At 36.6% G+C, this 15,189-nt stretch overlaps 1 protein-coding gene across 2 annotated transcripts in view; it reads left to right on the top strand.

Moving 5' to 3' along the window:
• STT3B (STT3 oligosaccharyltransferase complex catalytic subunit B) overlaps positions 1–15,189 on the top strand; it is a 111,050-nt gene that overhangs the window by 28,114 nt on the left and 67,747 nt on the right. The gene's annotated exons all lie outside the window — the stretch shown is intronic.

Genomic DNA, 15,189 nt, shown 5'->3' with positions numbered 1-15,189 from the left:
GTATCTTACTGAGTTTTTTTAGAATAAATAATTTGAGTTCTTTTTCTGGGATTTTGTGAATTTCTTTTTTTCAAAATTTTTTATTTTTTAAAAAAAGTTTTATGGGTACATGATAAGTATGTATATTTATGGGAAACATGAGATATTTTGATATAGACTTGCAATGTGAAATAAGCACATCATGGAGAATGGGGTATCTATCCCCTCAAGCATTAATCATTTAAGTTACAAACAATCCAATTACATTCTTTAAGTTATTTTAAAATATACAATTGGGTTATTATTGACCATAGTCACCCTATTGTGCTATCAAATAGGTCTTATTCATTTGTGCTGGAATTTTTTTTGTGTGCCCATTTAACCATCCCCACCTCCCCACCAACCCCCCAACTACTCTTCCCAGCCCCTGTTAACCATCTTTCTCCTCCCTGTGTCCATGAGTTTGTTGTGAATTTCTTTTTTTGATTGGAATCTGTTGCTGGATAATTACCGTGTTCTTTTGGAGGTGTGTCATATTTTCTTTTTTATGTTTCCCGTGTTTTTACTTGGTATCTGCACATCTGGTGTAATGGCATTTTTTGACATTGCTTTTGTTGGAGAGGATTTTTTTCCTGAAGATATATCTATGGTGTTGGTTGGATGTGGCATTTTGGTTTTGATTCTGTGTGTGTGTGGTAGTGTGTAATCTCCGTATGATTTTCTTTTTTTCTGTAAACAGCATTAATGTGTGTCTGTGATTTCCCCAGGGGCTTAAGATGTGGTTGTTAGTGGAGGCTGTGGTGAAGTTTTGATGGGGTCAGGGATACCAGGTGTAACAGTATTTTGGACCCAGTGGTGGCAGCAGTGAAGTGAGCATCCCATCAGTGTTTTGGCCCCAGGGCAGCTTATGCCAGTGACAGTGTTCGAGCATCCAGGCTGATTCCAGGCCTCCAGGTGGCCTGCTTAGGTGCTGGGATTGCAGTGGTGGGTCATGGAAGTGGGCAGCTTCTTGAGCGCCTGGGCAGCAGGTGTAGCATGGGTGATTACAGTAGCAGCCGTGGACAACTCCCTGGAACTGAAGTGTCTGTGCTGGTATTGTGGTGGCTGCAATGGGTTGTGTGGGCTGGTCCCCAGACCTGCAGGTGATGCATGAGTGTGGGTCCTAGCTCTGCTGGTAGTGGCAGGTTAAGTGGGCCTGACCTCAGACCCTGGGAGTAGTGTTCAGGTGTCACTGGTGGTGGACTTAGTGAGGTGATCTCCAGAGATCATCTACACCTTGGATTGTGTGTTTGGGTACTTGCTTTGGTGGGGGTATGGAGCTGGCTGGGTGGACCGGCTGGCAGTGGTAGGCAAGGGAGGGGTGATCCCCAGTTTGTGGGTGGAATGCTCAGGAGGGGCCAGCAGCAGCTGCATTGCAATGCTGCTCTACTAGGGAAGGTGAGGTTGCTTTCCCTGAGAGTTGCTGTAGGCTGGCAACTGGGGAGGGGCATGGGTTTCCTGCCTTGGCTCTGCAGCAGCCTGCAGCCCTCAAGTGGCTGTAAGCAATGGAATTTGTCCTTAGGGCAGGTAAAAATTCACAGTCACCCTCTGCTGGGGTGGGCAGCATCGCTGCCTTGTGGTGGCCCTGGCAGCAGGGCAGGATGCAGTTTAGTGGGGCCTGTGTTCTCAAAATGGCACCATGTTGTAGCTGCTTAGGTTTCGGTGATTCGTGGGATCCAGCATGAGCTGTCTCTCTGGAGCAGTGCCTTCGCGTGGACTTCAGGCAGCTCCCTGTGTTAGTCTTGGGACCTGAGAGGGTCAAGGAGCTCTCCTGTGGCTCGGATTTTAGGAGTCCTAGTGGTTCCAGTGGGAATGTAAACCTCTGGGGGTCTCTCACCCTTTGTCTGCATTACAAGCCACTCCAGCCTCCTAGCTGATCCCAGCCGAACAGGCTTGTTTCCCTCTTTTTCCTTGCTTTTAATGCTTCCCATCACTACTCTGTTGAATTTCATTGTTCTCTCTCAGGTGATCTTTTTCACTTGCTATTGTGGTTCCTCTCCATAGATGAGACAAGTACTAGATACATCTAGTCAGCCATCTTCAGCATTGATTTTTATTGGTTTTGACTGCTTATCTAAACTATAGTAGAGCAAATTATTTTAGTGTGCATGGTGAGTGCCTTTAACATTCAGTCATTTAACAAATATTTATTGTGTGATAACTATGTGCCAGACACAGTACTAAGCATTTGGGATATATACAAGGATCTTTGTTGTGATGGAGCTTATTTTTCAGATAGGCAAGCAAACAAGTAAATAAAAAGATCAAGATAATTTTAGTTAGTGATAAAGGCTATTAAAAAAGTAATATACTAACTAGTGTTTGATGTGTTTGTAGACCATGGCTATGGGGCCACTACTGTAGATTGAGAAGTGAAAGAAGGCCTTTCCGAGATAATATTTGAACTAAAATCAGAATGACAAGGAATTAGGGCCCTGCAAAGATCTGGGTTAAGAGCATTCCTCTTAGCAGAAAAAAAGTTGATATGTTGAAGGAACAGAAATAATACCCCTGTGGCCAGGATAGAGTTAGAAAAGTGGTGTGAATAGTGTTAGGATAGAGCCAGAACAAGTGCTGAAATTGGTAATTGTGGAAATTAGACCCTTATTCAGACGTTTTTTTTTTTTTTTTTTTTGAGACGGAGTCTCGCTCTGTCACCCAGGCTGGAGTGTAGTGGGCGCGATCTTGGCTCACTGCAACCTCCTCCCAGGTTGAAGCGATTCTTCTGCCTCAGTCTCCCGAGTAGCTGGCTGCAGCAGGTGTTTTCTGTTTCTGTATACAATACTAAATGGTTCAGTGAGTGATTGTTGATGAAAGACTTCAGAGGCCAGAACATGAACCGGGACTCAAACAGCATTGAATAAAGTATATGGGAGTATTCCCTGAATGAAAATTTAATTAAACCAGTTAAACTCTTTTAGTGCCCTCTATCTGAATAGCATATTTCTATATAAAAAAAAAAGTTTACCTTAGTAAAGTGGGAATGTTTAAACATTTCACATCATTTATAACCTCACACTGGCACTAAACCACTTTGCTCGGGCGACAGTTGTGTAAAAATGCTTTAAAATTGGGTCATATATAAAATAGTTCAGAGGAGCTTTAACACGTATTTTATTAACTTTACTATATATACCAGGCACCGTCTTTGGTGCTAGGAGTTGGAAGATTGATTCCTTCATATTTGCCCAGAGGCAAAATGATGTGAAATGGACCCCTGGCTTTGCTGCTTTGACTTGTGTAACCTTGAGTAAGAGCAAGTTACTTAACCTCTCTGTGCTTCCATCTTCTCATCTGTAAATAGGGAATGACAATAATATACATCTCAATAAGTTGTCATAAAGATCAAATTATTAATAACAAATGAAGATATTTAAGGCATAATAACCACTCATAAAATGTTAAAGATTTATTGATTTTGTTGTTTTCATTATTCTCTTAGGCTGGGGGTTTCTTTTCTCAAGGACCTTCCAATTTAGTGGAGGAGACAAATCTGTAAATCAGTGCTATTTCGTATATTAGTTTGGAAAAGGTAGAATGCAAGGTGCAAAGTTCGTCAGGGATATAAAGGAAGGATTGCCAATAAAAAGTAAAATGTGATTTTTTAATTTCAGTGAGAGAAGAGAAACAATCATACTTTAAATTCCTGGGGAATTAGAAAGTACCTGATGACAAGAAAGAGGAAGAGATTGCGAACCAATTGTTAAACTTTAAATTCCATAAATAATTTATTCAAATCAAAATACCAATATATGATAATTACGGTGATAATAATGGAAGTTCCGTATCTCTTGGAAGATGTTGCAAATAATGGACAATAGAAACAATAAGCTTAACCTTTTAACATGCCTGCCTGTCTTCTTTCCTTCCTTGCATTCTTTCATTCTTTTTCATGAGAAATTGGTACTTTGCTTTCAGATTAGTTATTGATCCATGTATAATGTGTATTACAAAGATGAACTGGCCTTTTTAGACCAAATAGAAATTCCTGTTTCTTGTTTTTGTATCTCATAGAGTTGTAAAAGCAGGAAGGAAAAATTGTGTGAGAAAAATGCTTTTCCATTTCTTCATTCTTTTTTATTCAAATGATAGCAGGCAGACATTTTATTTCTCATTGGACAATCTCCCAAGTAGTTGTGTAACATTATGTGACAAACTTGGCTGTGATCAGAGGAGGGATTGAGATAAAATAAGCGTTTGTTGGTTGAAAGAGGAAGGAGGTGTTGTACATTTTTTTGATAATAAAGTGTACACATACTTATAACCTTATAAGAACTAAACTTCGGAGAAGTAAAGATGACAAATTATAGCTTACTGAGAAGAGTTCAGTTATCTGAAGATTGACAGTGGTTGAATTGGTTAATATAAGAAGTATGAGAAAGGTGCCAAAAAGGAGAGAAATGTGAGCTAGAGATAGGGGCTACTTGACTGTTTCTTTCTGAGAGTCACATTTATTGGAGGACTTCTATGGTAAAACCAACAATTATGTGTGACCCTTGTAAGGTGGTGAGTGAGGATGGTTGTTACTGGTCAAGCAGTACTTAATAAAGGTTTCTGGCCATGATGTTTTAAAAGACATACCTATACCAAAGAATAGAAATCTGAAACGGTACAGTCAGACATATATTAGACTTCTCTGTCCTTTTATTTCCAAAGTAACTTTAGAAAGGGCATAAGCTTTAAGGTTCAAAGTTGCATCTTAACAGATCTTAAGAGAATTACCCCAGTGGTTTTTGTTTTAGATATTTTAAACATATATAGATATAGATCTATAGATAACACATGCCATTGTTTTTAAATACTTGTTTAGCATTTGAATCCTTTCTTCAGATAAGTTTGTACAAAAGCCCCATATATAAATAGACAAATAGGTAAGGTTGTATAAGATGGTACCATATATCATTCAAAACTGTGTGTCCATTCTGGTATCCCACTGTTGTCTGGAATCCCTGAGATACTGGGAACAGTTTGAAATCTTTAAGGTTCACAGTGCCCAGAAGGTGATACAAATGATTTACCTGCATTAATTGCCCTGTTGCTGTTTGGAATCACCTTGTGATCATGCTTAAGAATGTGGGCACCAGAGTCAAAGCTGCCTTGATCAAATCCCATCTTGACCACTTCATGGCTGTATGACTTCGGACAACTTATGTTACATATTGTGCCTTAGTCTAATCATCTGTGTAGTGTCCTGCCTCAAAGGAGTGTGTATGTGTGTGATGATTAAATGAAAAATATTATCATAGTGTCTGACATGTTTTTTTAAAATAATAATTGTGCAGAAGTAGTGTACACAGCATAAATTACCACTCCCCCTCTTGAACATCTTTTTCTTCCTTAAACACACCATTTCTCCACCTCAAGGCCTTTGCACTTGATAGTTTCTTTGCCTGGGACAGCTCTTTAACTCTTTGAATTGCTGGTTACCCACTTCACAGATGTTTTAAGATAGGACCTCATTTATACCCTGCTTAAAGCAATCTCTACCCCTTCCTCCTTCCCTTCTTCCCATTTTACTCTTATTTATCTGAATCTTTTCTCCCCTACTCCCCCCAGCTCTTGTTTCAATCTGTAATTACCTAGTTTGTGTTTATTGTATTTAGGTTCCAAAAGAGCAGAATTTGCCTGTCTTTCCAGTGCTCTATTTCCAGTGCCTAACAGAAACCTGGTACACTATGGTTGCTCAAGGAGTTTTTTGAAAACATGGTTATTACCTTGTAAAAATGAAAACAAATCAATGCCCGATATAGAATAACCACCTTTAGAGGCAAGTATTTTTCTAATATCTTGTCATACAAGACTTTTTGGGAGTCTCTTAAAGCTGTGCTGTCAAACCGACATTATGCTCTCTCTATCCATGGGGAGACAGCCCTGAGCCCTCACTTGGAGTCCGTGTGTGGTTATTTTGATAGATAGAAACTTCAGTTAACCTGTTTCTCAACTCAGCAAATTAAGACCCTGGCTTTGCCTGGCCTTAAGGGGGCACTATGTTGAAATGTAATACTTGGTACAGTGCTCCACCCTGCTTGCTGCCTTTTGCTGCACCTCTTTACCCTCCTTTACTACTAACATTTGCTGTTCTTTTATCACCATCATTGATCAAAGCTTCTTTCCTCCCTTTTCTTATTTTCTTTCTGTTCCTGATTGATTCTTTTCTGTTTGTTGGATTTAATTTGCAAAGGCCAAACTAAACCAGATTCATGTTGTCTTGTTAAAATTACATTTGTGAACTGAACATTGTTGGAATGTGGGATATGTTTGTCTCTCATTGTGACCATAGCATTATGGCTAACAATATATTGTTCTTCCACTTAATTTATTCTTGGGCATTTCCAATTACTAATATTTATTTCTGATACGGTGTCACTTTTAATGAGGACTGAAAATGTTAATTAAACACACGAAACCCTTTGCCACCTCAAAATTTGTTTTGAAGATATATAAAATTTTAAGGCTGAGATATAATTTTTTATTTTTTATAATTATGGGTACATAATAGGTTTATTTATGGGGTATATGTGATGTTTTGATACAGGCATACAATGTGTAGCAGTCAAATCCAGGTAATTGCTATAGTCATCACCTCACACATTTATCATTTCTTTGTTTTAGAAACATTTCAATTCCAATCTTTTAGTTATTTTTAAATATGTGGTAAATTATTTGTTGTGCTATCAAATACTAGATCTTTTTTCTTAAATACTAGATCTTATTCATCCTAAGTATATTTTTGTATCCATTGCCCCCCCTACACACACATTTTGCCCCCCTCTCTACCATCCTTCCCAGCCTCTGGTAATCATCATTCTGCTCTCTGTCTCCATGAGTTCAATTGTTTTAATTTTTAGCTCTCACATATGAGATATAACATGCAAAATTCGTCCTTCCATGCCTGGTTTATTTTACTTAACATAATGACCTCTCCAGTTCCATCCATGTTGTTGTAAATGACTGAGTCTCATTCTTTTTTTCTTTATGGCTAAATAGTACTTTATTGAATACAAGTACCACATTTTCTTTATTCATTCATCTGATGATAGACACTTAGGTTGCTTCCAAATCTTGGCTATTATGAATAATGCTGCAGTAAACATGAGAGTGCAGGTGTCTCCTTGGTACACTGATTTTCTTTCTTTGGATATGTACCTAGCAGTGGGATTGCTGGATTATATGGTAGTTCTATTTGTTTTTTTGAGGAACCTCCATACTGTTCTTTGTAATGGCTGTGCTAATTTACATTTCCACCAACAGTATAGGACTGTTCCCCCTTCCCCACATCTTAAACAGCATTTGTTACTGCCTGTCTTTTGGATACAAACCATTTTAACTGAGGTGAGATGTTATCTGATTATAGTTTTGATTTGCATTTTTCTGATGATTAATGATGTTGAACATCTTTTCATATACCTGTTGGCCATTTATAGAGACATAATTTTTTTAACCTAAGATTAAAAGTATATTGTGGTATTTTGCTTCAGGGCATAATCATGAAATTTCTTTGTTGTTGTTTTGAGTGTAAATTAGGTGTTTCAATATAAGATGAAATAAATCAGAAACCATATGTATCAAATGATTGGATCTCTGACACGATCTATGGAAGGAAAATGCAAAGGCAGCTCCTTGTGACTTCCCCTCTTTATTTTTAAAAGCCCTGGTTTACAAATAGGTTGATATTCCTAGTGTTTGTTTATGTAAGGAAATAATGCAGTATTTACTGGATACAGCTACCAGTTCATAAAGTTCTATTTAAGCTGAGTTTTCTTTTCTTTTCTTTCTTTTTTTTTTTTTTTTAAAGACGGGATCTTGCTCTGTAACCCAGGCTGGAGAACGGTGGTGCGATTATAGCTCACTGCAGCCTCAAACTCCTGGGCTCAAATGATCCTCCTACCTTAGCCTCCTGAGTTGTTGGACTACAGGCATGTGTCACCGTGCCTGGCTAATTAAAAAAAATTTTTTTCTTTCCCCAAGCTGTTCTCGAACTCCTGGGCTCAAGCAATCCTCCTGCCTCAGCCTCCCAAGTAGCTGAGTTTACAGACATAAGCCACTACATCAGCCATATGCTTTAATGTTTTTGAATACCATATTGTACTAACTGTGCTAGAACCCAAAAAACATAACCATTTTTTTCCATAAATTGAATTCCAAAATTTCTTCTTGTTACCTTAGAAGACGGTCTCTTTTTCCCTAAATGCCCCTTGCAGAAAAAGTTCATTAGCTCTAAAAATCAGGTTAAGAGAAGTTGGAGGAGGCATTTGTTTTTGTTTTTGTTGTTAACTTTTATGAAAATTTCAAATAAACCAAAAGTAAAAAGAAGACCATAATGAATTAAATTACCACCTATATTTAACACTTACCAATTTTTTGTCACACTTGCTTCAAAACAGATTCTTTTATTATAGTTAAAATATTAAAACTTGCATTGACATTATTAGAAGAAGGATATATGTGAGATTGGACGTCGTTTTTTACTACTTGGTTTCTCTTTTATTTTGGTGACTGCTAATTTTTAAAACATTATTTCTAAGCCAGTTCATCTAGCTTTATTGGGGGAAAACTATAATTGTGTGTGAGAGTATGTGTGTGTGTGTGTGAAATTTTCCATAATAGAGTTTGCATATGTATGTATATTACTCATATGTGTCATTATGTATGTAAATCATATAAATTTTATTATAAGTACATATTTATAAATATGTATAGATATAAGCTATATCTATGTATATATACCTTTATTATGGAAAATTTCAAACATACAGCAAAGTAGAGCTAATACTGTAATGAACCTCCATGAATACATCACTCAGTTTCAACAGTTTTCAATTTATGGTTCATCTAAGTTTCAACAGTTTTCAATTTATGGTTCATCTATAACACTCTCCTTTCAGCTATTTAAATATTTTAAAAAATATGTAAGTAGGGCATGCCAAAATTGAAGACTACCTTTGTACACACAGGTGTTTGAGTTTAATGAAGAAGGGAATAGAAGACAAAAATTAAAGTAAATGTTGATACTAGTATGCTAAAAAGGAGTAATTAGCTAAGCAAGCATTAATTGAACCTCATGAGTGAACTGCCAGGAACTATGAGATAACTGCAAGATACAAAAATTACTAAGAAAAGGTAGTTCATTGTGAGGTGAACTTCAATAGAGGTTCCAACATGTTTTAAGAGCAGAAATTAAGGTAGACTGGGAGGAGGAGGATGAAACTAATATTAGAGAAGACTTCTTATAAAATGATTAGGAACTTCAGGTCTGAGATGATCGTATGAAGAAGTGAGAATAAAGTACTTGGCTATGGCAGGTTTCTATGTAGACAGAGCCAAGGGCTGAGGAAAAGACCATGCTGAAACATCTCAAAAAGCAGGTGTGATAAATACATTCAGTTTTTAGTTATTCTAAAAATGGAAAAGCGTAGTTATAGGATCAATATGATCAATCCAAGTACCTTTTTTAAAAAAATGATAAAAACAGATTTTATTCAGGAACTAATGCAATAGGGAAGAGACACCTAAGTATGGAACTGGGCTCAATTCTGAATACAACGAAAATGGAAGATTTATAGTCAAGGAGCAGGGATAAGGTCAGTGGGTGGAAAACACGGATGTAAGGAAAGGAGTAGGGGGATTCTGGCTAAACTAGCTTTACAAGGATTCTTGCTGAAGGCAGACCAGGGTGACCAGATACCCTGGGGGATCCTGGGGATAAGGAATTTGATCATATCGAGGTGATCAGAAATGGAGGGTAGGGATTCTTTCTGAACTGACTTAACAGGATTCTTGCTGTAACTGGGCAGTCCAGGCCCAACAGGAACAGACACTGAAGCCCAAAGTCAAAGCCTGGTTGAGAAGAGGGTTTAGAGAAACCTAATGTTTGGTCAAGAGGAGAGTATTTGTCAACTAGGAAGAAAAAAATCACATAGGTATTGCTATGTCTTCTGACATGAACAGGCAGCTCTAATCCTGTGTAGACTGCATTGTCCAGAGATAATCACACTATAGGTTTTATTAAGTGGATTTTAAGGGTAGTCTTAAGGGGGGAAAAGGGAGAAAAAGTGTTACGGGAAAGCCTCATGCATTTTTTTTTTTTTTGGAGGAGGGGTAAAGAAGAGAAGCAAATAAGCCAGTTATGTCTTCAATACGTTGATGAAGCACTAAGTATCTAAGTATTTTCAGCATCACTAAGGGCTTTATTTTATTCTAGGAAAATGAATTATAGTGCCTACTACATTCACAACCCTTGCACAATTCTCATGCCCATCATCTTCTACTCACAGCACATGCAAAGAAGCCAAAACAGCCATATTTTATATCATATGACCCTGCTCTTTTGGCTACAGGTATTGGATTACAAGCATGGGATCTCATGGCAGCCAACACATAGATTGTCTGTTACCTGTGATGTGTGACTTTGTATGAAATGATTTGGGCCAATCATGTTCTTACTCATATTTACATGAACTGAGGAAAAGAAAATCAGGCAGCTAAAGCTGGAGGAAACAGAGAAGTCCTTGAGATAGATTTGGAGCCACGTTTTAGGCTCAAGTGCCTTATATTTGCTTTGGATTGAATGGTTAATGTTCCAGCTGAGGTATCCTGGGAACTTGCATGAATGAAAATAATCAGACTATGCTTTGTTTAGTAACAACTCAATCTGTAACATAAGTTCATGATATGTTATAAATTTAGATTAAGTGCTTCCTTTTTGAGATTATATATATCTCATATCAATTATATTAAATATATATAAAAATATTAAATATATTAATATATAATAAATATATAAATACATATATTAAATATATCAATACATAATAAATATAATATATAATAAATATATTAATATATAAGTATTAAAATATTAAATTAAAATATTAAATATATATTATATATCTCAAAAAGAAGCACCTAATCTAAATTTATATATTATATATTTTATATAAATATATTTCTAATTATATATATATTATATATATTATATAATATATATATGATGAGGAATGCAAGCAGTTATTATATGTAGTTACTCAACCTTGAACGAGAATTTTCTCTTAGGCCCCAGACAAACTTCTGTATTATTTAATTGTAGAATTTAACAGTAAGGAAAACTTTTTTAAAAAAATTTACTCTTTGACACTTATCTCTATGAGTCAAAATTTTTGCAATTTTGTGAACCAAAACAAAATACAGAAGTAGATTCATGACATGGTTGGCATCATTGCAACTATGATCTCTAACCTCAAGTTTAAGATTTTTGTGTTCATTGGAACAATGTAATTGTTCTTACTATTGACTAAATGTTGTAAGTTTGAACTTACATTTATATTTTTAAAAATATTCTTGGCCTGGTGCAATGGCTCACGCCTGTAATCCCAACACTTTGAGAGGCTGAAGCAAGAGGATTGCTTGAGCCCAAGAGTTGGAGACCAGTCTGGGCAACAATGCAAGACCTCATCTCTACAAAGCATAAAACATTAGCTGGGTGTGATGGCACACACCTGTAATCCTAGCTACTTGGGAGGCTGTGGTCAGAGGATCACTTGAGCCTTGGAGGCTGAAGCTGCAGCTGTGATCGCAGTACTGCACTGCAGAAGCATGGGCAACAGAAACAAAATTCTCGTATGTCCTTTGAGTTTGTGAAGTACCAGATGCTGTGCTTGGTGTTGGAGACACAGTGGTGTCTTCTTAGGAGTATTTATCTATTTGAATAGATGTTATGGAAACTGATGTGAAATTTTATCTATGTCAAGATGGAAAAGTGACAGAATCTCTTAGAAATATGCTGAAGTTTGCAGGATGAGTTAACTGGGATAGGGAGGGAGACATCAGTGATACAGGCAGAGGGGATTGGCAGTCTTAACGATCCTGTGACAGGATGGAATGAGGTGAGCCTAGAGGACTGAAAGATGGAAAGAAGAGAGGTAATATGGTGTGAGATGAGACTAGAGTTACGTATGAGGTAGACTGTGTGGTTTTGACCATTATGTTAAGAAGTGGAGGTTTTTCTGCTTTAATTTTAAAGTGATGAAGTCTTTGAATAATTCAGGAGTTGCAATTGATCACATTTACATTTTGAAAAGAACTTTCTTCTTGTGGCTGAGTGCACAGATTGGGGAACTAGAAGGTGGGCAGAATGGATGTAAAGACACCAGTTAGAGGCTATTTCAGTAGTCTAGTTAAGAGATGATAGCTTGGATTACGGTGCTAGTAGCAGAATAAGAAAATAGTGTACAGATTTCAGAGGTATTTAGGAAGTGACAGCCTTGTTATGATTTTTGTATAGGATGTGAGGGAGAAGGAACTTTCAAAAATGACACCTAGATTTCTTCAACCTAGGTGGTGGTAAGAGAATACTGAAAGCAGATATAGTGCATATGTTTGTTTTGGGAGTGGATGGTAGATGTCTGATCATGAGTTTAGTTGAATGTGGAGTCTGAGATGCCTTTGTGACATTCGAGAAAAACATACCACATGGGTAGTCACATAACACTGGTTTGGACATGAGAAGAAAGATCTAGTAGAAAGATCTAGTAGGGAGATGATATTAGTGAATTGTGGGCATACTGGTAATAATTGAAGACTTGGGTGTGAATGACATCTTTTCGGCAGAGATTTTCGAGTTAATAAGAGTATCTTAGGTAGAGGAGGATACCTATACAGAAAACAGAAAAGATTAGAGAGGTGGGAGTAAAAAAAATCAAGAGACTGTTGTAGTCATTAAAGCCAAAGAAAGAATGATTTGATAAAGAGGGCGAGGTCAAGAATTATATAAAATGGAAAGTGAAAAACACTTGTCAGGAAAACTTTATGAGGTTGGACTCTCATGGTTCCTGGTTTTTAAAATGTGTTATTAATAGTCCCTTGAAGTCAGTTTTTTAAAATGAAAAATTAGGTTGAAAATTTAAAACCTTGGTATTCTTGCTAAAATACTAGGCCTCTTCCATTAAAATATTTTCAGAGGTTTCTGGGGGGTGTTACTCTTTCTGGTGTATACTTAACTGTGTGGTGAATCTCTTCCTTATATAGTTTAACTGTTATTTATGAGCTTATCTGGGTAGAGCTATTTTTAGTTTTTGCTTCTATTGCTAATCCAGGTGTTTGGGTCTTGTTTTCAATGTTAATTTCTTGTCTTGGGGATTCTTTGTAAATTTAGGCCCTTAATGCATAGCATAACGTTTAATTTAGCTTTTTTTTTATTAGAGCCTTTAAAGACTTTAGATAGAGAAGAACTTTGTCACTTCCATGGTGGTGGTTAGACTGTTTTCCATCTTTTACTAGACAGCCTTTCCATAATCCTGGCTTTGTAAATACAATCACTACTTTGTTTCTGGCCTTTGAAGATATCCCTTTTTAAATTCTGATCTGGTAAATACTTCTTGGAGGAGGAAGGGAGCAGGGTAGCATTTCTAGCATTAGCTTAGCTTTCCATGTTGTTGGCACACAAAGTTATTACTTAAAATTCTGATTTTAAAATTCCCCTCAGAAATTTGGATATATTACTCCACTGCCTTATAGCAATCCAGTGGTTCCACTGAGAAATAAGGTATTAATCTAATTTTGTTATTCCTTTGTAGAAAACCTTTCTCTCTGAATTAATGATTTTAAGTTGTACTTTTATATTTTGAAATGTGTTGGGATGTGTATGCTCTGTGGAAAAAGAAATTTTTTTTTATATCAGTGTAAGAACTAGACTACTTAAATTTTTTCGTACTTTTTATCTTGTTCTAATTTGCTCTTCATTTTTGTCCTTTACGCTATTTAGCCTATCTTTTATTTTATCTTGGCAATTATAATTTTGCCATTCAAAATCTTAAATGGATCCTTTATCATAAGTCTGTTTCATTGCAGTAACTATAGCCTTTAAGTGCTTCAGAGACGCTATATTGTTTACTTATAGCTACACTAGTACTATCATAGGTACTATTGTTAATCCCTGTTTTACAAATGAAGAAACTAGAATGCAGAGAACATAAGTAACTTGCCCAACCAAGGTCACATAGCTAGTCAGTGTGGAACTAACATTCAAACCTATGCAGTATGATGCTAGAACCTGACCTCTCAACCTCTAGGTTATACTTCCTTTCAGGACTGAAAGTTTAATATTGATAACTTTCAGAGTTAATGTAACTCTGGGTTATATTAACCCTCTGAATATATTCTTCTGTTTTTACAGTATTAATTTTTCTATTTGTTGATTTTGATATTTAGCTGTCATGGTGATTGCTTTTGTCAAATGTTTGAATTTTTTTTGGATATGTTGCTTATTTTACTATTGGAAAAGACTGTAAAAATGCTACAAAGCTTGCATCTAGTGATTATTGGAGTTGAGATCATAACTTCCTACTGGAAAGGATGTATCAAACTGATCTGGGGTATAAGGATTTCCTGTTACCTTTCTGATCTGGGGTATAAGGATTTCCTGTTCATCTTGTATCCAGCATTGTTCTGCTTCTTGACTCACTTGTCTATGTGTAGTGCTTCTACCTCAGGCAGACACCTCTGATGCCCACTTCCCTGCTTCGCAATAGTAGGGGGAAGGGGATTGACCTGACGGAGTAGTATACCTAATGGCATTACCCTGGGGATTGCTCCAGGCTTTTCCCCTGCCCATCACAGCTGCTTTGTACTAAACATGGAATATCCCTGGAATTGCCCTCTATGGTTTGTGGTTTTCTTCTGCCTTTCATTTTGGGCTCTGGTTTCTTCAGTTTCGTTTTTTCTCATTTGTCTCTTTCAGAAATTATAATTTCTTTTTCTGTAAGGCCATATTCTTGTTTTATAGTGCTGCTATGGTTTATTCTCTTTATATTTTTAGTGCTATTATAGTTTAAAGCCAATGTTTTTAGGGTTGCAGGATTTTGGGCAATTATGGTGAATGTACCCTTTCTTCCATTTTGATATCTTCTGTCAGCAGTTCTTAATCTTTTGAGATTTATGAACTTCTTTATAGCCCTTTACCACCTGGACCCCAAGCAATGGCTAAATGTTATTTTGAGCATTACCAGTTTTGTAGGTGTGGGTTTGAAGTTGGGGGTGTTTTTATTTATATAGAGGTATAAGCATGTTATTTTGATATCTTCAGATTATGTTATACAAGTTTGATAAAAACGCTCTGAAAGATGTATTTATGTAGCCACAGAATTTAATATAAAGAAGAAGCTATTTCTATTAAGC

This window comes from Nomascus leucogenys, chromosome 4 (genome assembly GCF_006542625.1).
Source record: "Nomascus leucogenys isolate Asia chromosome 4, Asia_NLE_v1, whole genome shotgun sequence".
In the NCBI taxonomy this organism is placed as follows: domain Eukaryota; kingdom Metazoa; phylum Chordata; class Mammalia; order Primates; family Hylobatidae; genus Nomascus; species Nomascus leucogenys.
This window is presented reverse-complemented; position numbering and strand designations above follow the sequence as displayed.